This window comes from Alligator mississippiensis, chromosome 15, assembly GCF_030867095.1.
Source record: "Alligator mississippiensis isolate rAllMis1 chromosome 15, rAllMis1, whole genome shotgun sequence".
Taxonomy (NCBI): Eukaryota; Metazoa; Chordata; order Crocodylia; family Alligatoridae; genus Alligator; species Alligator mississippiensis.
Genome location: NC_081838.1, coordinates 36,484,168 through 36,510,937, shown reverse-complemented (window position 1 = coordinate 36,510,937; position 26,770 = coordinate 36,484,168). Strand labels below are relative to the sequence as shown.

At 43.2% G+C, this 26,770-nt stretch overlaps 1 pseudogene; it reads left to right on the top strand.

The window, feature by feature from the left end:
* Positions 1 to 5,801: 5,801 nt before the first annotated feature.
* LOC132245685 (leucine-rich repeat transmembrane neuronal protein 4-like) overlaps positions 5,802 to 26,770 on the top strand; it is a 32,998-nt pseudogene continuing 12,029 nt past the window's right edge.

Genomic DNA, 26,770 nt, shown 5'->3' with positions numbered 1-26,770 from the left:
AAGTTTGCAGATGACACAAAGCTATGGGGAGAAGTGGACACGCCGGAGGGCAGGGAAAAGCTGCAAGCAGACCTGGGTAGCTTGGACAAGTGGGCAGAAAACAACAGGATGCAGTTCAACAAGGAGAAATGCAAAGTGCTGCACCTAGGGAGGAAAAATGTCCAGCACACCTAGAGCCTAGGGAATGACCTGCTGGGTGGCACAGAGGTGGAAAGGGATCTTGGAGTCCTAGTGGACTCCAAGATGAACATGAGCAGGCAGTGTGACGAAGCCATCAGAAAAGCCAATGGCACTTTATCGTGCATCAGCAGATGCATGACGAATAGGTCCAGGGAGGTGATACTTCCCCTCTATCAGGCGCTGGTCAGACCGCAGTTGGAGTACTGCGTGCAATTCTGGGCGCCACACTTCAAGAAGGATGCGGATAACCTGGAGAGGGTACAGCGAAGGGCAACTCATATGGTCAAGGGCCTGCAGACCAAGTCCTATGAGGAGAGACTAGAGAAACTGGACCTTTTCAGCCGCCGCAAGAGAAGGTTGAGAGGCGACCTTGTGGCTGCCTTTAAGTTCATCACGGGGGCACAGAAGGGAATTGGTGAGTATTTATTCACCAAGGCACCCCCAGGGGTTACAAGAAACAATGGCCACAAGCTAGCAGAGAGCAGATTTAGATTGGACATTAGGAAGAACTTCTTCCCAGTTCGAGTGGCCAAGGTCTGGAACGGGCTCCCAAGGGAGGTGGTGCTCTCCCCTACCCTGGGGGTCTTCAAGAGGAGGTTAGATGAGTATCTAGCTGGGGTCATCTAGACCCAGCACTCTTTCCTGCTTATGCAGGGGGTCAGACTCGATGATCTATTGAGGTCCCTTCCGACCCTAACATCTATGAATCTATGCAGGGCTTTTGAAAACCTGATTGTGTGAAACAGTTTGAGATCATTTGTTTGGGGAATTTTTTGTTCTTTTTTACATGGGGAGAGCACCCTCGTCCCTCCAGATTTCACAGATAAAGGGTTCAGCATGTGTAAGTTTGTGACTCCGGTAGTTCTCCAAAAAAGACCTTACAACAGGACTCAAACACATCTTAAATGCACAGAAACAAGAAGACAAATGTAAAGAATTTGCAACACAGTCTTATTTTTTGAATCCCGTGATTTAGAAATCATGAGAGTCAAAATGACCCCCCGCCACCCCACTCCCCAGATTTGTTATTATATTGATTGGGAGCTGAATTAAATAAATGCAGTCATCAGTCTAGATGATAAAGAATGGATTGCAGTGTAAGCAAGGTTAGTGGTTATTAATATTGATAATTTTTGCAGGTTAGTGATGATAGCGGGCAGGACACCTTGTCTTTTGGAGCATCCAAACCTCATACACCTTCCTAAACTTCTTCATGCAAGATTTATGTGATTTCTGTGCCTAGATAGACCTGGAGTAGAAATATCAAATAACATTTTCATTCCTATGTTGTACACTTTTCTGACTATTGAACTAGTTTTCTCACTATGGTTTGTGAGAAAACCAAGAACAAACCCAGACTGTTGTTGTTGACTGAAATGTTTTGGGGAGTGGGCACTGGTGGAACCACCAAAGATTTCAGTTTTGGGGGTTATGGTTTTCCAATTAAAAATCAAAAGTTTAGGAGAGAAAGTTCATGAAATTTTCAAGCAACAAATAAAGCTATTTTCTTGCTCAGAGCGTCTAGACTGAGGACAGTTCTGGCATTTTGTCTCATAGAAAAGGAAGTGATACAGAAGCCTAGGAAAGAAAACCACGTGGAAATGTTTTCAGTCTTTTTAGATCTTCCTTGATCTGGGGGTGGGGGAAGAAAACCTGATTCAATTCAGCCTTAGTTGTTCCGTGTACTTCTTCTTAGCGAACTGTCTATTCCAAGTCCCAGGATTCCAGACTCTGGCACCATTTATATTAGGAAATATTATTGGTCTTACATCTGAATGAGCATAAGAATGATGCTGATCATGATGACACGTTGCTTTCATAATCATGTCATCACAATTAAACCTTGAACCCGGTTGGTTGCACATGGGACTAGCTTTATAGCTTGATCTTGATAATTGTAAATCACCCTCATAGTTAGTCATGCAGATTAATCCAAATTCAAAACTTTGAACCATTATATGCAAACGGCCCCAAATCATTATAAGAAGATAAAAGGAAAACCTGGATCAAGACATATCCCAATAGTGAGATGTTGGGATTGTGGAACAGGATGAAAAATGCTGACTTGAGCCTATTTCTGTGTTTTATTGGCAGTGAGGAATTTTGCTTGGCCCTAGGCAATGAAAGCCAAATACTGAACTCTTTTGGCAGGTGTGACTCCTGAAGTTGACTGAGACTGGTTGAGAGGGAGAAAGCAGAGACTGTTTGGTGACCTTGATTTCATTTAAAGCTGATTGCAATATTAAACCCTCATTTTTTTTTTTTTAATGTAAGGAAACACTCCTACTGGAGCCAGTCATCTTTTTGCTTGATAAAGGAATAAGAAATCTAGAAAAAAACAGGCGTGGAATCTGGCCCTGAAGGACGATGGGATTTTATTTTTGTTAATACTGGTAGAATGAATAGTGGTAGCATACAGAGACCTCAGATAGGATCAAGGTTTATTTTGCTAAGTTCTTTCTAGACACATTGGCTATTACTTTCAGACTTTCTACAGCACATAAAAATGAGGACAGATTTTCTAAGGAGCTCGGATCCATCTTAGGCATGTCAGTAAGTGGCCAGATTTTCTGAAAATATTTACACGTTGAGGGCTGAACCATCTGGAAAATCGGGTCTATGCATCAAGAATCGTATGCCCCTGATTCGAAGCCCATTGACATCTTTCCAAAGAATTTAGCAGGAGTTGGATCAGGCCCTCAAATAAGCAAGGTAGATCAAGGTTGGGAGATGAAACACTACAGAAGTGATGGTTGCACAGAAAATCAAAGAAGAAACCATGCATCCTGAGTCCCAGGCCAGTGCTCTGTCTGTGAGACCTGACTGCTTCTGAATTTGGAAAAAAGGTGTTTGTAATTATGCCTCTCCAGCCTTGCATTATGTAACCTGGGTGGCAGCCCAGTAGTTGCCACCCTGCCCAATACCAGGGATGGTGTGGTGAGAGTGGGGCAGGGCTTCTGGTCAGAGGGAAAGATCAGGATTTAAATTAGAGACCTAACCATTGAAGTGAAAGAGAGAGACACATAAGGGCTTTTTAGATTAAGAATGATTTCACTTACTGCCTCTTGGTTTAACATTGGAATTAATAACTGTAGCACAGGGTGTGTGCATGTGTGTGACAAATAATAAAATGACTATTTACAGAGAAGATAACAGGCCTTTAATCAATTCTTCTGATGGAAGAATGCAGCCAAATGATGGGTGGGACTACAACTCTGGACTGAGCCAGGGGGCCTCAAAATTATGATTTGCTCTGAGAAAGTGTGTGTGTGTGCAGGGTGAAATTTCTGAGACTTGCCATAATTATTCAGAGACTGTGCACAATCTGACTGCTTAGCAGCAGTGAGGAACAGCAAGGGGGTCCAGATGAAAATATGACTCTTTAAATGTAACGCTTTTTGCTGATCTTAATGGAACTGTGAAGATGCTGAAGGGCTTCCTTGGAGTGTGCAAGTTCAGTCGGGGCGTTTGCACTCTTGAGAAAAGGCTCTGCATCAGGCTGTGCACACAGGATGCGTGCACAAGATATGACTGCTGGAAATCTAGGGCAGGAAGCCCAGGAAATAAAAGGGGAAAGCAGCTGGGGAGAGGGGAGCTGAAGGTCTGTGGACCTTCAAGGGCTGCTACTGCGGGCAGAGGAGCCACCAGCTACTGAGTACCCAGGATTGCCTTTACTGAAGGAGCAGGGGTTGTGCAAATGGGTTCCCCTCCCCACTTTAAGATCCCAGAGCGCAGGGAGTCCCTGGAGGGAAGGAGGGACAGGGGTTGCTAGAGGAGGTTTTCTGGGAGAGCTGCAGAAAGCAGCTGTGCGGGAGCTCCAGCAGAGAGCTCAATAACCTACAGCTGAGAGAGGTGATCCAGGTGTCAACCACAGGAGAGCTGCCTTGGGAAGTGTCTGGGGATCTGTGTGAGTGATTGCAAGTGCCCAGGAAAGACTGGACAAGGGAATAATCTCTGGCCTCCGGAGCAGCCACCCTCCTGACAGGCCCCCCATCTTCTGTCCAGATGACGGCATCGCCGCCCCTCTTGTGAGGCAGAGCGAGCACCGCTCCCCGGGGCTCCGCTGCAGCCACTGCACAGTGGGCTACTTTGCTGCAAGCAGAGGGATTTTGTGACTAAGCATATATACATACCTGTTATAAGTTGTCTGAGTGGTAAGGTTGATAACATAATCACTTTTGTTAGATGATGAGTATTTGCTTTATCTGCTGGTATAGATCATTATTGAGCTTATTGAAAACAGCTCAATAGTGAGCTATCATTACTAGCTCAATAGCTCACACAAGTTAATAGCTCAATAGCTTGCACAAGTAATATAGCTACAATGTCTCAATAATGAACATTAGTTTGTTATTTATGGGATGTCAAATTTGTCAGTCTCTCAGTTATTATTTGTCAATCTCTGAGTTGTTATTGTAAATAATACATTATTGTAAATAGTTACTTAGTGTGTGGTCTGGTGCGGGGAGCACCACAGGAGAGTGCTCCAGTGAGTGGTGCTCCCAGCCTGTAGACAGAGTGGGAGTAGACCGAGACCTATTGGCACCCCAGGATCCCAAGAACTTGGACATGGCTGCGGGTAGTGCTGCCACCAGGGTCACACAACATTGGTATAAAAGTGTGTGTGCATACATATACACACATACTCATACTTCTATATAGGTGTATGTGTGTGTACATGTGTATATACACACACATACATGTAGGTATGCACATGCAGTACATCAAAATAACACACGTACAAAATAATAGATATTCAAATATCAGTAGATGTGTTTACATCCATATAATGCGCATATAATGCGACCTTCAAAACTAAATTGTGAGCTGTGTATATTAATGAAGGCATCCTCATGATATCGGGGTCCCCTACATCTGCTACACAATATAGATAATACACATGTATGCTTTATGATAGTGTTTGTGTATGGGTGTTTACAGTGCATGCTTTTGTTTTTCCACATGAAAAAAGATCCCTCAATGCTGGTTAGAAAGAGTAGATGAAAACCTTACATTTTGCAATAAAGGCATGTTTCAAATGCAGGTCAAACTTTATTATATGTCAGCTGATCACTGTAGCTCCTTTTTATACTCATTTTTTTGGGGGGGGGGGTGGGGGGCAGGCTGGCAAAGATTTACAAGCAGCTGGGTTTATTAAGAAATATTTTACTTCTTGTTGAACTACCAAAGCAGGGGCTGAGTTTCCAATCGAACCCTGCAGTGAGTTCAGAACAGTGACTTGACAGATACGTTTATTGTTAAAACCTCAGCATCCAGTGATAAGGATATATCCGCTATGCGGTGTGCGTATGTACATGAGATCAAGGGAAGAGCAGACAGGCTCTCAGCCCATCTTTGGGATCATAAATCACACACAAGTAATTGAATAACCACAGTGGTGGTGGTGGCGTGGGTGTGGTGGGACAGGGAGGCAGGCTAGGAAGTGAAATGATAACAGGCATTTACATAGCAAACAATGCAGGAAGGGACAAACAGGTTGTCTCCAAATCCACTGGACCTCCAATGCCTCAGTAGAAACCCCTTGACATAAGTAATCTCCATGTGATTTATTTTAATAGTTTTACAATGCACATTTGTCTTCTTTTTAATATTGCAGTTTTCCGTTTAATGAAGCAGCTGAGAGGCATGAGTGTGGTGTTAGTGCTACTTCCTACGGTGCTGTCTGGTACGCTCACTGCGGCTCAGCGCACTTGCCCCAAGAACTGCAGGTGTGATAGCAAAATTGCGTACTGTGAATCTCACGCATTCAGAGATATCCCTCAGAATATTTCTGGAGGATCTCAAGGCTTATAGCTGTGCTACAACAGCATCCAGAAGCTTAAATCAAATCAGTTTTGGGGCCTGAATCAGCTCATCTGGCTTTATCTTGACCATAATTACATCAGGTCCGTGGCTGAAGATGCGTTTCAGGGGATCCAAAGGCTGAAGGAACTAATTCTAAACTCCAACAAAATTACTCATCTGCACAACAAAGCATTTCACCTGGTCCCCAATCTCTGCAACCTGGACCTTTCTTACAACAAGCTGCAGGTGTTACAGTCGGAGCAGTTTAAGGGCCTTCGCAAGCTCTTGTTCTTGCACTTGTGGTCCAACTCGCTGAAAATGGGACCAGTCCAAGTTTTTCAAGATTGCCGGAACCTTGATTTTCTGGATTTGGGCTACAACCGTGTGCGGAGTCTGTCCCACAATGCTTTTGCTGGCCTCCTGCAGTTAACAGAGCTCCATCTAGAGCACAACTAGTTTTCTAAAATCAGCTTGGTCTACTTTCCACGCCTCTTCAACCTTCGATCCATTTATTTGCAGTGGAATAGGATCCGGTCTGCTAGCCCAGAGTTATGTGGACTTGTAGCTCCTTGGACAACTTGGATTTATCGGGGAATGACAAGACGTGAATAGAACCCAGGACGTTCCACCGCCTGCCCAACCTGCACAAGCTGAACCTGGATGCAGACAAACTCACCAGCATCTCTCAGGAGACCATCAATTCATGGCTTTCACTAATATAAATCTCTCTGTCCGGAAATCTGTGGGAATGTACTCTGAAAGATCATACCAGGCACCTAAAATGCCCCAGAGGCCACTTTTTATTCCCAAACCTACCCTTTCTAAACTGGAAAGTAATCGGCCAACCTCCATTATGCCAAGTCCTTCTCCGGACCTGCCGGCACCTGGAGTGGAACCGGAGTACGAGCGTGTTTCCTTTCACAAAATCATTGCTGGGAGCGTGGCCCTCTTTCTTTCAGTGGCTATGATTTTGCTGGTTATCTCCGTGTCATGGAGGTGCCACCCAGCCAGCGTGAAACAACTCCAGCAGCACTCTCTTATGAAGAGGCGCAGAAAAAATGCCAGAGAGTCTGAAAGGCAAATGAACTCCCCTTTGCAGGAGTATTATGTGGACTACAAGCCAACCATGGGTGTATCCATTAATGGATCTGAACCCTGCACGTACACTATCTCTGGCTCCAGGGAATGTGAGGTATGAACCCCGATCCTCCTAAAACCATTTCAGCAGCTGGGAAGGAGAGGTAAATGTTTGAACCTTTTGCGGCATTTTTAATCACTAGAAAGATTAATGAGCCTTTTTGCTTTTGGGTGTGCTCAGTGTGAAAGGTTATTTAATTAAATGACAACAGTCGGAGAAGTGCCAGTGGTTATTTTCAACAGTGCAGACTTGAAAGAGGTTCATCCAAGGATGAGATTAAGATGGTATGTTAAACCATGTTAAACGCATGTTTAACGTATGTTAAGCCATGTTAAACGCATCTAGAGCCTGAATTTCCTCTTGCCGGGACCCATTTTACACCAGTTGCTTTACGAGCAGTGCCAGATTATGACACGCTGAGGCCCTAAACTATGTCCATCTTAAGAGGCCGCATACGATGAAAATAATCCAGTGTATATATACTTTTGTCACATAAGGATGAAAATGTCCATATTAAGAGTCATTTTCCCATATCTCCTTTATCTACCAACTGCCTATTATAAAACTCGACATTGAGCCAGTTTTCTTTTTCTTATTTAGAGACCCTTCATATTGTGAGGCCCTAAAGTGTAGTTTAAGTAATTTAAGCCTAAATCAGGGACGGTTTACGGGAGTCACTAACAATGTGCACAGGTGTAACTGGGAGGGGATTAAGGCACCTGCTGGTCTAGGGAACACAGAGTAGAATGCTTGGGGGGGAAATCTGTATAGTAGGGACAGTATTACACCTGGTGGCTTCTCCAACCTATGTGGCAGGGGTTTAAAAAAGATGATGCCGTTTCTCTTTTCCATATTCAGTCTGCAGTTCAGGGATATAATTAAGCACAATGAGACTTGAGCACTGGCTTAACTCACTTGAGTGCTCTGCTGAATCAGGACAGATGGGAGCGCTTGTTTATGGACTTGCCTGAACTTGGGTCCTAAAGTAGGGCAAAAGTCAAAAATAACATTTGCAAATGCCTGGTTTGGTGTGTTTTGCTGTAAAGTTTCAACTGAGAGACCAAGAGACGGCAGAAGGGGATGTAGCTCAGAGTTGCACCCTCTTACATGAGATGTCGTTTTGGCTCTGTAAGTGTAAGTAAAAAAAACTGGCAGTCATTGGGGAATGTGTGTGTGTGTGCGTGTGTGTGTGTGTGAGGAGCATATACGCATGTGTATATGTTGAGCTGTAATTTTGTAATAATTAGGACATTAATAAATAAGAAAGGGTTGTACTTTAGATCCCCATGGCCCATTTATACATGGTAAAATGGATTTGTGTTATGCCATTTCAACAAACACTTCTTTGGGCAACTGACTTTCTGCTTATGTGACATTGTGCGTCTGCTGCTGTGGTGTTAAAGCCAGGTTAGACTTGGCTTTTCTTATCACTGTAAGCATCCTAATGGGAAACATGAACGGCCTGTTGTGGCTCCTTCCCAACCTGGGAATTCTCAATGACTTCTGCAGGATGGGTTTAAACCAGGTTAGGGCTTGGACAGTGTCTTTGGTGTTCAGATATGCTAAAATGTAAGGTCAAGATTGTTTAAGTGTAACAACTGATTTTGAGTGACCAACTGGAGATTCTTTCCCAGGACCTGATCTTTTGAGCACTTTTCTGAAGATCCAGACCCTTTAAGATATATGAATTTGGGCACCCAAAAGCACCAGTCACTTTTGCAACATTTTTGCTCTAATGAGCCTGATTATAAGTAGAAGTCTTGCTTTGCGTTTAACTTGCTTAAAGCAATATCCCTGCTGAAATCAAGGGACCTTGCATATCCTCACCATTGCCACCAGAAGCAGTGTGAATTATGGTATGGTATCACTGTCAGCAGTGGTACAGAAAAAAAACAACTCAGTGGGATTACTCTGGGTTTGTCTTGGTATCAGTGTGACCCCCAAGACCTCCTTCTCTTGTCACTCTTGGGTTTGGTTTGGTTTTTAAATCCAGTGTAGCTCCATTAGCTTCAATGAGATTCCCTTTGATTTACGCCAGCACAACTCATAGGAGAATTGCATCTCTAAAGAATGAGTCAAAATCCAGTATCTGAATGGCATGACCACTAAGAGACACAGGAGATGCTATATGTCTGAAGTTATTTAAGGTTTGAAAATATCTCTAATTGGTGTGTGATCATGGCAATTGAATAAAAAAGGTGTGTGTTTTACCACGGGGTAGTAAACAAGGGGGTTTATATTGCATACTTTCTCCAGGCCTATAGTAATCTTAATTTGAGATTTACAATAATGAGACTTCAGGCCATGGTGATGCTGCAGTAAAGGTCATCTGCTGGGAAGACAAAGTCTGAGCATCTGTTTATGACCAATTGCCTTGCAAAGAAAGATCATTCAAGTAAGGTTTTAAGACCATTTGTAAAAGTGCAAGATGGCCTTTAACAGTAAATGTTCTAGTCTTTCTTGTGGATTTAGAAAGCAGGGGTAGCTGAAGATTAGTGTGCTCACAAATGATACAAGTTCAGATGCAAGTAGCAAAGAGCACAATAAAGGAAATGTAATATAAAGGTATTTAATCAGAAATTGGCATCTAAATGGATTCTGATGCAATCTTAAGAAGGACAATGCAATCCATAGTATTAGCTAAATTACTAGTTGCAAGTCAGCACAGTTTCATGACCTGCATTAGCATGTCTGTGTACCTGAGCTGAGATCTGGCCCTGTAAGTCCTACAAATTACATGTGCCACCTCCATCCTTGGAAAGGTCTTTGAAAAGATTATGAAGGATCATATTTGTGGGAGACCAGTGGGAAAAGCAATGGAGCAGGGAAAGCAGCATGGGTTTGTAGCAGGTAGATGAAGCCTGACCAATCTGGTTTCGTTTTATGACAGGTTCACAAAATGCTTAGACACAGGAGTAGAGGTGGATGTCATTTTCTTGGATTTAGCAAGGCCTTTGATATGATGTCTCATCCCATTCTCATAAATAAATGAAGAGGCTGTGACATAGATGTTTACATGGTCCAGTGGGTGGCAAATTGGCTTAGTGGTCGCACCCAGAGAGTGGTAGTAGATGGGTCACTATCGACGTAGAAGGATGTGGGCAGTGGAATCCAGCAGGGTGCGGTCCTTGGACCTGTACATTTCAATGTCTTCATCAGTGGCTTGGATGTGGGTGTGAAGTGTACTCTGTCCAAGTTTGCGTACAATACTAAATTGTGGGGTGAAGTGCACACTCCGGAGGGTAGGGAACGATTGCAGGCAGACCTGGACAGGTTGGATAAGCGGGCACTACACAATAGGATGCAGTACAACAAGGACCAATGCAGAGTGCTGCACCTAGGGTGCAAAAATATCCAGCACATGTACTGGTTGCGAAGTGACCCTCTCAACAGCACAGAAGTAGAAAGGGATCTTGGAGTCACAGTGGACTCCAAAATGAACATGAGTCATCAGTGTGATGAAATCACCAGCAAAGCTAACCGCACTTTATCATACACCAGCAGATGCATGGCAAATAGATCCAAGGAGGTGATACTTCCCCTCTATGTGGCATTGGTCAGACCCCAGTAGGAGCACTGCATCCAGTTTTGGGCACTGCACTTCAAGAAGGATGTTGGTAGACTCGAGAGGGTCCAGAGGAGGCCGCTCATATGGTTAGGGGCTTACAGGCCAAGCCCTATGAGGAGAGACTCATGAGGTATCTGGACCTCTTCAGCCTCTGCAAGAGAAGGCTGAGAGGTGATCTTGTGGCCGCCTACAAATTCATTAGGGGGGCAGCAAGGGATCGGAGATGCTCTGTTCCCCAGGGTGCCTCTTGGGGTAACAAGGAGCAATGGTCACAAACTGACAGAGCAGATTTAGGCTGGACATCAGGAAAAACGTCTTCACGGTAAGGGTCGCCAAAATTTGGAATGGGCTTCCAAGGGAGGTGGTGCTCTCCCCTACCTTGGGGGTTCTTAAGACAAGGCTGGATAGGCATCTGGCTGGGGGCATCTGGCCCCAGTGCTCTTTCCTGCCCAGGCAGGGAGTCGGACTCAATGGTCCTTTGAGGTCCTGTCCTGCCCCAGCGTTTAGGACTCTATGAATTTCATCGGTGCATTGGAGAAGTGCAAATGTATGGATCTGTCCTGTAGTCTTAACTTTGGACAAGCGCTTGGATAGGATTCACTGGATTAGACTCCTCAGGGGGATTCTCCTCTCTCCCACCGCTCTGAACCTAGAGTAACTTTGCCGACATCAGTGCAGCTGTTCTAGGTTTGTACTAGGGGAAGAATCTTGTTTTTTTCTTTCAACAATTGAAGGGACCGACCGACTCCACATGGTCGCCACGGGTCAAACGTTTGCAGGCAAGTACGGTCAAGTTAATTTTATTTACTCAAACAGTCGCCTTCTCAGATCTCTCCATAAAACTCCCATCTCCCCGGTGTCTACCGAAGGTATGAGCATGGCTGCCGGCTCGTGTTCTGTCACCTCTGCTTTTCATGCTGAGGATTATTTCCCCTATTTCCCTCTGTTTGCTAGCGTGTTGTCTGCCAGTTGATATTTGATTTGTAAATTGTTGGGGGAAGGACCTGCCTTTCCATGACTGCTTGTACAGCACCTAGCACAGTGCGGCATTGATGTCTCCAGCCCCTACTGTAATGCAAGTATTAAATAATAAGCATTTGCTTCAGTGTGTCTATTCATGTGAACAAAGTTAAGCCCGTGTATAAATATCTGCTGGATTGAGGCCACAGGTTGTCTATGCACCTGCTGGAAAGTTGACCCTGTATTTCCATGATGATTTTGTATACCTTGGCTATTGATAGAGAAGACTAGAAAAGACATTAAAGCACCTGATCATTGAAGACTCATGTAACATTCATAAGCTCCTACTATCTTCAGCTTGGATTTAACATTTTTCATCCCTATAGCTACCAGGTTCAACTTGTAAAAGGACAGACATGCTCTGTACAGCACTTATCAATAGGAAAAGAATCTTCCTCGGTATCTTCAGCAAAAAAAAGTTTCATAACTGGGGAAAAGGGGAAGTGGAACATAACAGTATTAATAATTGATGTAGTCAGACAGACGTAGTCCGAGAGGACTCGTATTTGTGAGAGAGACACGTAACTCAGGGCCATCTTTAGCAGTCCCGACTGGCTCATTCATTGTTCCCATGCTCAGCTTTCACACACAAGAAAGATTTAGAGGCAAAGTAAAGTCAGGGTCTCAAATATGTTTTTAAGGATAAGCTGAAGTGGCTCAAGTTTTTATTGATTCCACTTTGTCTTTTTGTAAATCATTGCCTGTCTTTAAAAATCCTTCCTATCTATTCTTTTTTCAGAGGCAAAAGTGACCATCTCATGGTTTGAAAAATGTGTGGGCAGCAGGAAAGGAAGGATTATTTAACTCACCTTTCCATTTATAACCAGTGGAAGGTTCCTGAAAGTTTTATCAATGGAAATTAGAGATAGTTGATGATTCCTAAGGGCTGTGTAGGATGCCCCTGTTGTTTTCACAGTGTGGATTTTGTGGTTAAAAAGGCCTGGCTACATTTTATACTTAACCCCCCATTTTCTTCTGTCAATCAAGAATTGAAGCAGTGCATCTTAGATTCCAGCTCAGGACGGCACTCGATCATGTAAGCAGCCCCAAATACTTCAGGGACTCCTGTCACCTGCTTAAAGCACTGTGTGCATTTAGAGAGCTTCCCTGAACCAGGGCATAACCTTGCAAATAAGAGAGCAACAGAAGCAAGTTATATGACTGCATTTACAAACTGGACTTTCAGAATGACTCTCTCAAATGCAGGTACAGAGTCAGATTCAGCCTTGTTGTAAATGGGTGTAAATCCATTGGCACCCTGTGGTGTCAAATCACAGCACCTGGTTCATCATATTCTGTTTAGTCTACTGGCAAGCCTTGCTAAATAATGCCATGCTTATGATTTTGGCTCTTGCTCTTCTGTTAACCAACTGCAGCTGCTTTATTTAGGTATTTGCCTTGTGTACGTGCCGGTATGCAACCTGCGTTTTTCTCACTTATTTGCATGAGTGCTCAGACTGCACTCAAAAGGCAATTGTTTTTATCAACCAAAGTATACTATCATGCATGTATACTGATCTGCACCATGCCGCTGTGTGTTGGGCTGGGGTCCTGCTACAAAGATGTTTGCTTTCTTCAAGTGGAAGTTTGCTGGCTTATTGCTTTTCAGGATCAAAGCTATAAAATAACAAGAATAACAACACCTCCAACAAACTAAAAAGTGATCTTTTTTCCCTGTAAATTGAGAAGCTGAAGCAAAACCGTTCAAGATATCATTGACATGAACCTTGAGTTACCACTTTTACAGGTTCACTTTTTAATCTAACCACTTTTCAACATTTGGCGAATGAGGCTGCCTGTTCAGACAGGACAGCGTCCCGTGCCTGTTGTTCCCAACGTTTTTCATTGGGATCAAAAATGAGGAAGTCATTGCTTCCATTCACATATGCTAAATCAGTCTCATTATATTATGCTCATCCACCTTCTCCTCTCATCAGTAGGAGGAGATAAAGCACTGAAGGACTGTCATGTCAAAAAACCTGTTGAGAAACTATAGATCTGTTCCCTGTAACACTATTTTGAAAAGGAAGTGTTGGTCAAGTGCCATTTATTAGTTAATTATTGAGCCCCGACAACATGCATTGTTTTGTATAAGGCTCACGTTAGGACACTCTCTGGCCCAAAGATCTTGGAGTCGAATGTCCTAATTCCTCGTGTGCCCTTGACTTCAGTGGAGCCACTGATGTGTACATGGTGAGGACTTGTCTTTACAGGATCCTGGAGCACAGAGAAAACAGGAAACAGAGAAGAGGGAATAACTTGGAGAGTTTAAAAACAAATGATCCTATTAATTCTGTTATGAATTTCCTTCCCTTAGCAAAGATGGCTGAGCAGAGAATAGTGGCTTGGTGAAATGGGACTGGAGAAGAGTGGCAAAGAAATGGGGGTGCTCGGAGGGAATGGGGTAAAGGAGGTGACCCTGCAGGCACAGTGCACTGGCAACTATATTCCAGATGGGGCTGAAGATCATCTGATTTGCTAGATAATTAACGTCTGCTGAAATTGTGAGAATAAGCATGATGCATTTCAGTGTCTTGTTCCTCTTTTACACTGTTGAATCTCCCTGGCTTTCCTCTCCCCCCAGCTCTGCATAGGCTTCCCTTTTCTCCTTTGAATGCATCAAAGTCAAGGGTAAAAAGGATGCAGCTTCACTTGCAGCTCTGTATCTGCATACAGGAACCAACTAAGGAGAAAAGGAACACAGCTGCTCATCAGTAAAACATTTCTGAAGAAAACATTTTGATGAATGAGAGCCGGTTTGCGTGTATGCTTTTAGGCACCATGTTAGGTAGATGACCTGAAGGTTAGACCAATGAGAGGTTTGCTTGGCAAAGGACAGAGTAAATCTTGGAGGGTCCTTAATATTTGTTGCAGGTGTAGGTGTTGGCACTAAAGAGGCTATAGAAGTAGCTGTAGTAAAATGTATGCAAAGGCTTAGAGTGCCTAGCTCTCTTAGGAAAGGTCAGACTTTTAGCTTAGCTCCCATTTAAATATTGGCTCATGGCAGAATTGCATGTTGGGTATGGAAAATCCAGCTGCAGTTTGCTGAACCTTTTGGAAAATCTCACTGCACCTTTAGTTAGGTGCCTAAATGGCACCTGAGCTCTTCTGCAAATCCACCCAAAATTCCTGGGTGCTCCCGAGACCTTGTAAATTTAAGACTCCTTGCCCTCAGTTCTACACCTTTTGTTTCTTATTGTATAAACAGGAAGTTCAATATGAAAAGTGTGGGCATGAAATATTGGTGGGTTTAACGGTGGAGCAGAGCTTGTGATGGCATCAATGTGGGTGGGGATGCTGGAGTGACATGGCAGACTCCTGCGTCCCTCTTCCCCCCAGGAAAACACCTTGTTTCTAGAGACATCACCCAGCAGAGAGGCCCTTTTTCATTTGTGGTGCTCCTGGGAGCAGCCCGTTACCATTACTGGCACAGCTGAGCACCCTAAGCAATGTGATTTTCAGAAAACTTAATGAGGCAAGGAAGAGCGTTTACCCCCCCCCCCCCCCGCCCCCCTTTTACGGATATGGAACTGAGCTAGATGCCATGGCTGTGCACTAAACCTGGGTTGGCAGCTAAGAAACAAGACCTATCCACTCTCACTCAGCGCATGCCCAAAGCTGGCCATGTGGGTTAGAAGGGTCCTTAGTGCAGGTCCTTAGCCCTTTTTGACAGAGCCTCAAGACCTCTTTAAGACATCTGTGCTGCCCCTTGGCCAGGCCTGAGTGCATGCAGATTGGGAGGGAGCAAGCAGAGCTTGCTGGCCTCAGCAAGCAAGCAGTATAGACATGGTTTGCGAGGCTAAGGGACTTGCCAGAGACCAAATAATCATTTCTGCAGTTAGTGTGTGTGCTCTTCCTGGATGGAATGAATAGTAAAGTGTGTGTGTGCTCATGTCATTTATATTAATTTAGATGCATGTTACCTGCAACATCTAGGTTGTATGAGCTACAGGTGAGAGCTGCCCAGGGTAAAGAGAGTTTTGGTCCTCTCTCTTATTATACATACCATGTATTCTTTGACATGAAATGTTCCTGCATGTGTTTATAGCACAACTGACTTGCTGGTACTTGGTCATTTCAAGACAGGCATTTTAGGACTAAACTGAGATGGGTGGGGGCAGTACGCATTTTAGACATAACCAGCTTTTATCACATCTGCCTGTGCTGCAGCCAAATAAAATAGATTGCTTAGCATAGATTTTATGTACCAAGCCTGCTCGATTCAGTTGCTAGCAAAGGCCTAGAAGTTGCAGCCACTGCTCTTTGGAGAAAGTCTTCAGCTTTTCATAGCACTGCAGTGGGAATAAGGAATGTTAGCTTCTTTATGCAATACGTAGCTTTGCCTTGTGCTGTTCAGCTGCATAGTGAGAAAGCATGGAAATGGAAAGCTTGTCCTGGTGGAGATGTCAGCAGTGTTCCTGCCAGGCTGCTTTTGAAAAGGAGCCATTCTGTATGCAGAAACACGTGGAGAGAAGGCCAGAAGATACTGATCGTTGAGAATCAGTCGCTACGTACAGCACTGCATTACTTCCCTGAGTTAATTCTCTCTGCATTACTTCCCTGCATCATTTAACAGGTCACTTATCATAGAATTATAGAAGTAGGGTCAGAAGGGACCTTGTAGATCTTCAAGTCCGACCCCCTGCCTGGGCAGGAGGGAAACTGGGCTCAAGTGACCCCAGTCAGGTAGGCATCAAGCACTTTCTTAAAGACCCCCAGGGTAGGAGCCAGCACCACTTCCCTTGGAAGTTGGTTCCAGTTCCTAGCCACCCTTACTGTGAAGTAGTTCCTATGGATGTCTAATCTAAACCTACTCTCCAACAACTTGTGGCCGTTATTATATCTAATATTATATCCAATGCTTTTGTGACCTGATCGTAAAAGGCAATCAGGTTGGTCTGACATGACCTGCCCTTAATGAAACCATGCTGGTTGCCCCTGAGCATCATCCCCGATGCCGGCCCATCACAGATGTGCTCTTTGATGATCTTCTCAAAGAGTTTCCCCAGGATTGAGGTAAGACTGATGGGCCTATAGTTGTCCGGGTCCTCCCTCCTCCCTTTTTTAAAGATGGGGACCACATTGGCTATCTTCCAATCATCTGGCACCTGGCCCGAGCACCGCGAGCGCTCGTAAAGCCATGCCAGGGGCCCTGCAATAACCCCTGCTAGCTCCCTCAACACCCTGGGGTGGAGAGCATCTGGACCTGCTGACTTGAACACGTCCAGCCCCTCCAGAAGCACTCTAACCTGGTCCTCCTCAACCTTTGGTCTTGAGGTGTTCCCCTCGAGTCTGTTTTGAATCATGGTGGGGGAGTCCTGGTCCCTGCACAAGAAAACGGAGGTGAAGAATTCGTTAAAGAAGTCTGACTTGGAAAATGCCCATTTGAACTGGTACAAGTAACAAGCTGCTGCTTACGTTTCACCAGGTAAACTTAAATGCCATTGGCTAAGGTACAGCGACTTAGTAGGCATTAGATAATTACTAAATCCTTTTGAAGAGGCTTGTGGTTTAAGGTTGTCTCTCGACTATCAGGACAACCTCACTTAAATAACAGTCCCAAATAGTAGAATCAGAACTTGTTAGCAACTTTAACTCAGAGGGGGAGGAAAAAACACCAAAATGGGATTATGACAATGTTCTCCAAACTTTGCATGTAAGGTGTTTCATAAGAAGAGAATGAAAAGAAAAAATCTGGTCTAAAAAAAATAAAAGACAGCTATGAATATTAAAATGCCTGTGAAGACTGTGGATTTAATATAAACTTGCTCTGTCTACAAGGGTCCTTTTTTCCGAGTGCCATGAAGACTGGCCCAGTGATGTCAAGGTCACCTTTTAGTGACAGGATAGACGCTTGTTGGCATCTTGTATCTGTTCTATGACATTAGTATATAATTATCTACCTTTTGCACCGCACATCTCATCTCTAGATATTTAAGCATTTTACTTCAGGTAAGTAGCATTTTTCCCAAAAGAGAAAACTGAAGCGTGGGGAGAAGACAAAACTTGACTAAGTTTTGAGTAAATGAGATCAAATATAATTTTTAAAAGCTTGATTCAAAACCAATTGGAATCAAGCCTCCCACTGGTTGTACCAGACTTTGGAGTAGGGCCTGAACCCATACTACTCATTCATAATGCAGAAGAGCAGTATTGTGTTGGAGCTTGGATTCCCTGCAGGGGCACCATCGGCGGTGAGGAGAAGGGTTTTGTCGCAAGAGTGGTGATCTATGAAAAGGGAAGGGAAAAAACTGGGCCTGGACTTGCCAAATGAGCTGGCCAGGGAGAAGAGAGGACGTATCCATTAGACAGGAGGCAGGAAGTCCACAGAGGGATTTCCTAAATAGAGCCTTTCAAAATGGATACAGGGATGGACTGAGAATAACTGAAGTGTATTGGGGGTTGTGAGGGGTATGATCTACACAGAGACTCTTATCAAAACTGGTGGCATTTAAGGGCACAGTTGTTATGTGTGAGTGTTAAAATGGAAGCTATCTGTTCTGGTGAGTGTGTGCGGTTTTCTTCTTTTCTTATTTGTTCTTTTTGTTCTGCCTATAAAAATTTCAATGGGAAGGCTCTCTAGAGCCCTTCTTGATGGTCTCTCCCTGACTATCTGCCTAGTAATATAAGCAGAAATGCCTGCACTGCCTAACTAGTTCCTTGTCATGGAAATAATTTATGGCTTAGATCCAGTATACGTTTTCTGTCATTGCAAAAAGGATGAATGCATCATAGCATCATAGAAAGTGAGGGTTGGAAGGGACCTCCAACCGTAGTCCAACCCCCTGCTCAAAGTAGGAACATTCCCAACTAGATCATCCCAGCCAGGGCTTCACTGAGCTGGGCCCTGACAACCTCCAAGGATGGAGATCCCACACCTCTCTGGGTAACCTGTTCCAGTGTATTACTACCCTCCTAGTGAGAAAATTCTTCCTAATATCCAACTTAAACTTCCCTTGGTGCAACTTGAGCCCATTGCTCCTTGTTCAGTCACCTGCCACCACTGAAAACAGTCCAGCTCCATCCTCTTTGTGACCCCCACCCGCCCTACAGGGAGTTGAAGGCTGGTATCAAATCCCCTCTCACTCTCCTCTTCTCCAGACTAAATAAGCCCAGTTCCCTCAGCCTCTCCTCATAAATCATGTCCCCAACCTCTAGACCATTTTTGTTGTCCTCTGCTGGACTCGGTTCAATTTGTCTGCATACTTTCTAGTGTGGGGGCCCCAAAACTGGAAAACAGTACTCCAGATTTTACCTCACCAGTGCTGAATAGAGTGAAATAATCACTTCCCTTAATCTGCTGGCAACAGACCTACCAATGCAGCCCTGTATGCCGTTAGCCTTCTTGGCAACAAGAGCATACTGTTGGCTCATATTGTCCACTGTAATCCCCAGGTCGGTTTCTGCAGAACTGGTGCTTAGCCAGGTGGTCCCAGGCCTATAGCCGTGCATGGGATTGTTCTGTCCTAAGTGCAGGACTTTGCACTTGTCCTTTTTGAACCTCATGAGATTTCTTTTAGCCCAATTCTCCAATTTGTCTAGGTCACTCTGAGCGCATCTACTACTAGGTCACTCTACCCTCCAGCGCATCTACTACTCCCCCCAGCTTGGTGTCAACTTGCTGGGGGTGCACTTCATCCCATCTTCAAGATTGTTAATGAAGATATCGAATAAAACCAGTTCTAGGACTGACCCTTGGGGCACTCCTCTTGCTACCGGCTGCCAACTGCCCCTTGAGCCGTTGATCACTACCCGTTGAGCCCAACAGTCCAGCCAGCTTTCTGTCCACCTTACAGTCAGTTCATCCAACTCAGCCTTCCTTAACTTGCTTGAAAGAAGACGGTATCAAAACCTTGCTAATTCAAGATATATCATATCCATTGCTCTCCCCGCATCTACAGAGCCAGTCATCTCATCAGAGAAGCCGGTCAGGTTGGTCAGGCCTGACTTGCCCTTGGTTAAATCATGCTGACTGTTCCTGATCATTTTCTTCACCTCCAAGTGCTTAGAAATGAATTCCTTGAGGATCTGCCCCATGATTTTTTGGGGGACTGAGGTAAGGCTGACTGGTCTGTAGGTCATGTTTTCTATGCCCCGCTTTGAATCTCTCAGTCCAGATTTCCAAACCTGGATATTCTTCTACAGGCAGGTCACATATTTAGGCTTGTTCGTGTGCAAGACGTCCCATTGTACACACATTTGCAGGTGTAAATGCAGGTGCATGGGCAAATGTTTTGAGTTCAGCACAGGTAAGTCCTTCTCCCAGTTAGTTCCATCATGTTCCCAGCCTTTATTTTTTTCATTTAATGTTCTTATGATACAGCTTAGTTGCTGCTATAACTTTCAGAGCTCGCTCTGCTGACTGTCTCTAGTGGGTTATGGAATAGAGAAAATCCCACACAATTTACTGATTCGTTTTGATGCACTGGCTGTTAACTGATTAACTGTTAACTGATTGCACAATTTCACAATGATTACACACTTAATTTATACAACACAATTTTATTTTAAAAATCTTTGCTACGTATATAACACTGCTTAACTCTAAGAAACACCACAAACATTAAAAACACAATAATTACATATATCAGAAACAATGCTCCGAATGCACTTCCTTCCCAAACAATACTATAAGAATTAGTGTTACAAAAACAACTACAATTACAACTAAAAGTTAAATTTGAATCAATACTATTATTTTCATAATATATTTACAATCCTAGAATTCCAAGAAGCCAAATACCAAAATATGGTTTCATTCCTCAGTAGTACGATTTAATGGGTTGGCCTCAGTACTACGGTTCAATGAAATGGGCTCAGCAATACAATTCAAAGGCTGGCCTCAGCAGTGATAGGACTAAGTCCCCTTCCTTCAGTCCTTTTCAGGTGCTCCGCAGCTTCAGCGTGAACTAAGAGATCCGTGTTCACGGAGAGGGTAGTTTCAGGTGATCAGTCTGAACCGGGCTATACTTGCGATTTTTCCTTCGTTGTTCTACAAGTATAGTCACCTCCAAATTGGGACAGCAAGTTACCGTTTTTATTGAGCGAGCTGCCGTCAGTGGGCTCCTCCTACTCAATATATCACTGCTCCCAAATTTGGGCTCGGATCTTACTCAACAGATTCTTTTACCTTTGTTGAGCATTTTAAATTACCTTTGGGAAACTTCCATATCACTGCAAATGCCCTTTTCTTACCAACCTGGTCAAAAGGCCTCAGGGTTTGATCTCTTGGAATTCAGGATATTTGCTCTCTTTGTAAAAGATTTCTAAAAGATGAAATTTAAATTAAGACTTTAAGCAAAGTCAGGACCTTTTGCACGTAGTCCCCAAAACAAAGAACTAGATAAGGAGATAAACCTTATCTTCTTCCTGAAACTGGCTAATGGGCAACCTTTATAAACATTCAAACTATTTAATTTAATATGACACTGACCTAACTGTGATCCCACTGAAGTCAATAATAAAACTTGTATTAAGTTCAGTGGAAACCCTCGTCAGTCAGCATGAACCACTTTGGAAAATGTGCACGTGTATAAAAGATATGAAATTGTCCTTGGACAAAAAATGGTAGATAAGTGCAAAGAGATGTCTGGGTTGGAGCTTTTTGTAAAGTCCCTCACCCTCCAAAAGATGCTATATCGACCAAAACCCGCCTTCAAATTCAAACCCTCACATATTGGTGTTAATTTTAAAATTATTTGATTCTTAATTTCTCTTTCCTTCTGTCTCTCTTTTAAAATAGTCTAGCTTTATATACAAAGGAATAGGATAATAAAAACAAGAGGAGAGCCAGGAAAAAAAAAACAAAACAAGCACAATTAAAATTCTTGTCCTAAATTTAAATCATTTTGTTGAATCAAAAATAATTTGGGGGCTTAAATAAAAGGTTAAGTTTTCAATCAGTGTAGTAGAGACACAAATGAGAAATTCTCAGAATCACACACGGTGTTAGAAAACAACTGCACAGTCATTTTGTAGATTGGCACAGCGAGGTTAAGTGACTCTGCAAAGGCCACCTCAGGAGGTAGGTGGCAGACTGAGTAACCGAAACCAAACCATGAGACACTCTGTCCCATGATTTAATCTTTAGTCCTTGATGCTCCTACACTGTACGAGTGTTAACATTTAAGTTTTGTTGGGTGCTTCTTATCAAGGAAGTGAATGTGAACTTTCAATGACATATTAAGTTACACTGCTAAATTTCTGATTGGTTACATCAAGCTTTCTCGCCACCAAACTCTAAACCTTCCCTACAAGGTGATACAGCGTGCCATGTGCCACAGTTTGGTGCTGAATATCTTGCAAGGTATTTGGAAGCTTGGCAGTAACAAAGGAGACTTTGACCCTGACACTCCTGAAGTAATTCATTTAAAGGGATTTTTTTACTTGGAGTTCTGCAGAAGCTGGGTTATTTTTACTTCCACTCAATGAAATTCTCAAGGCTTTGCTTTATCCATATGCTGCTGTCTGAGAGTTGTACTGGGTTTAATTCTTCAGTTTTCATGTATCCTTGAGTTAAAGTCTTGTTGTCTTCCCAAAACAGAGGTCTTTCTGTCACATGAAAAGAGTTTTGCAGCAGCTTAGCACCACAGTTGTAACATTTTTCCTCTCTCGTTATGAATGTAAAAAACAAGGGATTTGCATGCTAGAAAACACACATTGCAGTTGAGGGAATCTTTCATTTGTATTCTTCCATTGTTCCCTTTGGTCTACAAGGTACAAGATTCTGCAGCTCCCCTTGATGGGCAGGAAAGCCAAAATGATCATTAACCCTAAAGATGCTTTCCAAGCTCCATGTAGCAATTCATCAAGCACACTTTATATTTAAAGATACAGTTTATAAAGTGTTATTAAGTGATTAATAGATTTTAAAGATGATTATAAGGACATCAGCATGCAGCTGTTATATATGGTTATCTGCTGATTATAGGATTCTGTTAGCATCTCCAGCTAGTGAACATTTGTTAAAGCATTGAATGACCTTTTATTACCTCTCTATATACTATTTGTAAGTGTGCCTTCAATAAAAGCTAGTCCCAAAGCAGCTGAACAAGCTCACAAAAGTATTATTTGCTAAATACAAGTAGCATGCTGATTTGGCCTGGGTTGAACCAGCTGCAAATTATGACTATAAACAGAATGCAAGCCCAATTCTTGAAACTCAGGGCCTAAATTTTCATCAAAAAAGAGTTTGTATTTGGGATCTGTCTGGTTGTGGGTCCTCATCTTGGAACAAATTAAAGGCATCCCTAAATTTAAAAAAAAATATGAGCATTAGGCTAAGTAGAAATTAGAAGCTGATTTTGAAAACATCAGAACAGTTAGTTCCTCTCAAGATACTATGCCAAACTTGGACAAATGTAATAATACTTGCAGAGATTAAGGTGTATATCTTCTCTGCCATAGTCTCCCCATTTTATATGGTGTAATCTTAGACAAGTATAATGTATTCCAGTGTAGGAAGTGGAGTAAGCTATTCTGCCAAGAGTCATCTTTATCCCCATTGAACTGGGCCTACATTATGGGCTGTGCTGATGTAGCTACTGGGCGCATCCACACAAGATGTTTACTGTGCATTAGACTAATGAGCTGTGCAGTAAACGTCACACTTTTACATGTGTGCCCCTGTTAGGCTGGAGTAAATGAATTTACTCTGCAGCAGGTAAATACAAGTACTATCCTGTTGCGGCATTTTTTACTCCACAGCAAAGCACATGTAGATGCTGCTCTGGCTAGCTGGGGCATGAGGGTGCTTCACTGCTGGCTAGCCCTGCGCTGAAACACCCTTGTGCCCCAGCCAGCCTGTCCACAGCCCATTGAGACCTGCCAGCTGTGTCTGCTCCAGTCTGGTTCAACATGCTGCAGTCCTGGGTATGCATTCAAATGGTGCACCTGCAACAATAAACTCTGGAGCATAAACTTCAGAGTTTATTTCTTCACTTTAATATGCACATGTAGATGCGCCCAATTTGTTTAAAACAAAGCACACCCTTAATACAAATAGTTACATTAATACAAAATGAGGGTACATCAGGGCCTAGTGATAAACAAACATCTTGGACTTGCTGTTTAAAATTAGGCATCTAAATCTATATGTAGGCACAACAAGGGTTCAGGCCACATGCAAAAGAAATCAAAGGCACATTGCATTCAATTAGTACTGCAGATCCTCAGTACCTTGGAGCATCAGCACAGTTTTTTGAGTGCCTTAAACTAGAGATACTTTATCAAACTTGAGCACACGCATCTTAACACACTGGTTGTGACTTACAGTTTCATAGTTTCTAGGGTCAGAAGGACCTGAACAGGTCATCAAGTCCAACTTGGTAACATATTATTTTTTTTAAGCATTTGTGTTACACTAGTGTTAGAGGCCCTACTTGGAGAAGGGTCCCATGGTTGTATATGCTGGACAGACATATTGACAGATGGTACCCTAAAGCATTTACCATCTGTGGAAGTAAAACTGATTCAGATAGGCTTGTCAATCACCACACAAGCCTAACAGACCATTGGGTTATTGTGATGAGGACCATTGGTTTCATGTGCTGAGGTCTAGCCTAACACCTTTCCTCCAGAAATATCGTCCCACACCTTCCTTTTAAAATGAAGTAATCATTTCCAGGAATGAGCCACTGTTTTCCTTAGGTCCAAGTGCAAATTGCTGCATTTGATGCACAGGGATACAGAGCCTTCAGTTACAAATGTGTTAAATTTGCTCTTTAGATGCCACTGCGCATTTCCAGTGCTTTCTGATCCCGGGAAAGAAAACAAGCTTTCCCTCTGTGTATGTATGTTTACTGAGCCAATATTGATACATCCCAGTCTCATTGGAAGCCAGTGTCATGGTGACTTTTTCCTGTGCATCAGGCCGTGGCTTTTTTTCTGTATGCAGTGATATTATTCTCCTCTGCTCAGGTAGGCACTTAAGTACTTGTTCTGCTTGCCTTGTGTTGGTTGCTAATTAGGTAGATGCAAGGTCTGCTTTGTTTGCTTTTAAAAGCATGGCTTGGGACTATGCCATCATCATCTTTGCATCAAGCAACGGCATGAATATCATAGATAGAGCTTGCTTTGCCACCTGTGTTCCTTCCAAAGAGTCAGTTCGGATTTTTCATTTCCACTTCTGCATCCTTTTGATGTTTTATCATCTGAAGTATTTCTTTTTTCCCTCTCCCTTTTTGGCCTCTCTTTCTGCCTACCTCTGAGCTTCGGCCATTTTCTGTAAGAAAGATCCTTGAACCTGCCAGCTTTCTTTGTACTAAGGATCCTGTGAAAAGGCTACTGCGCTGTTGCTATTTTTTTTTTTTTTTTGGCTTTCATTTTATTTTAAGGCAGCTCGATATGATATTTTTCCCTCTTGTTTTACAAGGCTATAGGAAATCCTTTGCTCTAAAATTTAATATGTCCTGAAAAGTTTTATTGGGATTTCTATTCCATTCTTGCTTTGGCTATGGATAATGGTCATTTCTAGTTATAATATTTGAAGGTGGGTCTAAAGGTCTCAGATCTGACTGAACCCTATTTTGGCAAGATGCTATGTATGAGTACAGAGAGGCATTCTGTGCCCTAAACAGTCTGTAATCTCAATAGGTAAGACAACCAAGGGTGGGGAAAAAAGAAATCATTCATAGAATTTAAAGCCAGAAGCAACTATTCAGTCATCCTGATTAAATTGTGTGTCCTAGGTCATTAAATTTCACAGTTATCTCTAGGCTGAACCATATGTCCATTATGTATGTGTGAAGATACACACACAATCTCAAATACGTTTAACTATAGCATGTCTTCTAGTCTAGACAGACATCCAGTCTTGATTTGAAGGCATCAAAAGATGATGAATCCATAACTTTTCTTGGCAGCATGCTCCTCACTAGTTTTAAATCCTTTGTCTTATTTCTAATTTAGATTTGTTCAGCTCCAGTGTCCATTAATTTATTCTAATATGGTATGTCTCTGACAGGTTAAAGAGTCGTTTTACAGTTGTTTCCCTCTTAAGGTATTTGTAAACTGGAATTAAGGTGTCCTTTAACTGCCTTTTCAACAAGGCGACTTTCAAGAGTTTCAGCATGGTGCCTTGGGTGCATCTCTGCAAGGCAGCACCCTGCATGCAGCATTCACTCTTGACAACATGTCTGCATTGGCCTGGTGAATACTGGATATAGAGGTAAAATCACCTCTCTGTCCTATCTTGCCGCTTCATGCATCTGGGTATCACATGATGCTTGAGCATCTCTTAGCTTCATTTATGCAGAACCAAGGCACTGAGAGAGTTTAAATGAATTACCCCAGAAAGTCTGTGGCAAAGCCAAGGATTTATTTCCAGTCCCTTGAGTCCCAATCTGGCACTTTAACTACAAGGCCATCATTCTTCAGCCAGGCTCTTTCCTGTTGAGCTAGTAAGTGAACAAAGATCTTGACATACAGTGTTTCATAGCTTCCTTAGGTGTGTGCCAAATCCCAATGAAATCAAAAGGACTCCTGGCAGGTGAGGGAGTCCAACCACATAGATCATGTATCCAGTTGCTGAAAACAGGCTCTCTATTCAAGGGAATGTACTAAAACAGGGGTGGGAAATTATTTTGGCTGGAGGGTCGCTGACTTTTGGCAAGCCATCAAGGGTCGCATGGGTAGCCCTGCCCCTTGACAGGTGCCCCGCCCCCTGGTTACTATTTTGGGACTGGAAGTCCTGACCTTTGCCCCCCAGAAGTACTCCTTTCAGCAAGGGGGTTTGTCATCTCCGAACCAGAAAAGTACCAAATTATATTCTAAAAATCAAATGTACTACAACATTAATTAATTTCATTAAAAAACAAACAAACAGTTTTTGTCCTGATTTACACGTGTTTGTGTGGCGTACATAGACATGATGGTATAATAGCTTCAAATGAAATCTTACTCTTGTATATCGTGGGAGGGTCTGGGCGGGTGGGTAGAGATTTGTTGCGGGGGTGTGCTGTTTGTCAGGGTGTGTGGGTATGTTGGGGAGGGAGCGTGTGGGTTGTGTGGAGGTGTGGGTTATGGGTGGGTACGGGGTTTGTGGGGGGTTCTGAGTGTGC